Source organism: Amphimedon queenslandica, unplaced genomic scaffold, assembly GCF_000090795.2.
Source record: "Amphimedon queenslandica unplaced genomic scaffold, v1.1 AMPQUscaffold_6891_Cont21154, whole genome shotgun sequence".
Taxonomy (NCBI): Eukaryota; Metazoa; Porifera; class Demospongiae; order Haplosclerida; family Niphatidae; genus Amphimedon; species Amphimedon queenslandica.
Window position 1 is genome coordinate 1 of NW_003552821.1, and position 1,963 is coordinate 1,963.

The 1,963-nt window shown below is 36.0% G+C and overlaps 1 long non-coding RNA gene across 1 annotated transcript; it reads left to right on the forward strand.

Annotated features, from left to right (window-relative positions):
* The first annotated feature begins 306 nt into the window (after positions 1-306).
* LOC109591906 (uncharacterized) lies at positions 307-966 on the forward strand. Its single transcript, XR_002190067.1, has 3 exons — positions 307-379; positions 739-818; positions 910-966. It is a non-coding gene; the product is annotated as an uncharacterized LOC109591906 (long non-coding RNA).
* Positions 967-1,963: the final 997 nt, after the last annotated feature.

Genomic DNA, 1,963 nt, shown 5'->3' on the forward strand with positions numbered 1-1,963 from the left:
CTCCATTTAACGGACAGCACCTAGTGTACCAATTACATTCCTTACTGTATAAAATAGCCTCCACATAAAAGACACCTCTGTATAACAGACACTTTCTTGCCCCAAAGTGTCCATTATATAGAGGCACCACTGTACATGTACATGTAAATATGAAGGGTGTCTACAATTGCGTGTACTAAAGGGATTCAGACAGTTTTGTATGTACATTATCATTTTTTGATAATAACAACAATAGTAACATTGCTTTTGTTATAATGTATAGTAATAACAATAATGATAAAAACAACAATAATATTATTTTCATTAAAGGTCAATTGGTGAGGCGACAATGAATATCATTCGTGGTAACACAAAACCAGTCAACATCATCAAATTGCAGGTTTGATTATACATTACATGTACAGGTAGAACATTTGTACAATACATTAGAATGCATACAACCTTTCCCACAGGATATTGGCATAGTGCCCATGCAGCTTCTTGTGAAAGGATTACCAAATTATTAAGAACTTGGCTTAACAGAATCACAAGAAGAGAATCCTCAATTTTTATAACTTTTGAGCTGATTTTGATTCAGATTGGATTTTATGAAATTTGCTTTAAAATCAAGCCAAAAACACACTGTACTACAGGGACTTTGGCCAAAATGGCTAGGAGAGAATTCTCCATTTTAAAAATATTGGGCCCTTTCAGAGCTAATTTGAAATAATTTGTCGTCTTTTGTTTTTATTCTTATAGCCAGAGAAAGGGAAGACCCTGTATGCTGTTAGCTCAGTGAAGTGGGGAGTGGTACACGATGCTGAGATTAATAAGAGCAGGTAGAGAGAGAGGGAGGGAGAGGAGGGAAAAGATGTATATTGTATAGAAGAAAGAATGTTAAGATTAGAATACCTTTTCATTAATTTCTAGTTGGAGGTTGTTTGGTTTGTTAAGGACGTTTCTCTCTTACACAAACACTGCAGTTAGGGTATGTTACTAAATTACATGTACATGTACTATTAGCTACTTCCTACATAGCATAAATAAAGCGGCGGTCACAGTAATTAACTGTAACATAGTTTAATAAAATAGTAGCTACTGATTTGGAAAATTTCATGTTCAGCTCTTGCGTTACGCCATATGGTACAGGCACTCCCTGTGACTGTGCAATTAAAATGCACTTACTGAAGCAAGATGTCAGCTCCTTTTATAGTAATAAGCAGCAGCTGCTGCTCCTAGTAGTACGTGCCTTGCATTTTCTTGTTAAGTAGATACTCATGCATGTGATTTGATGTTGTTCAACTCGTGTTTAACTATTATCACAATTAATCTGAAATAGCTACTTTTGTCAAACTACAATACATTAATAAGAAAGAAATAGCAACTATAAAGATAAGTTACTGGATGAAAATTAATTCACACGCACACACACACAAATATACTTCACTACTTCACATAAATGTCACAACTACTTTATGCACTGGACTATATGCTTCTACTACTAGCTTCTACTGAATGAAAACACACACACACTTCACTACTTGACATAAATTGCATAACTACTAACAGGAGTGTCTTCATTGTCAGCTCCTTCATCTCCACAAATCCTCAACTCAATATAGTCAGTAGTGGTAGTGTTACCATAGTCTCTGTGAAACCATGGGATACCAGGAGCATTACAACAAGGTGATTCTAGGCCAGTACATCCTTGACCATCCCAGAGTGGATCAGATGTATAGAGGATTCTAGAATAAGTAGAAGCATTATTGCCAGACTCACAGAAGTAATTGTTACCAACAAAAGACTGTGGACTAGTACCACCAGCACAAGGACAAATGTTAAAAGGACTACTGTAATTCGAAAAGATGGCAGCATACAGTGTCCAGACATGTTGACGAGGAGACCCACGAGTGATACTAACACCATCAACATAATTGAAATTGAGATCATTACCTCTAACAGCATCAGGTGATCCATATTGATA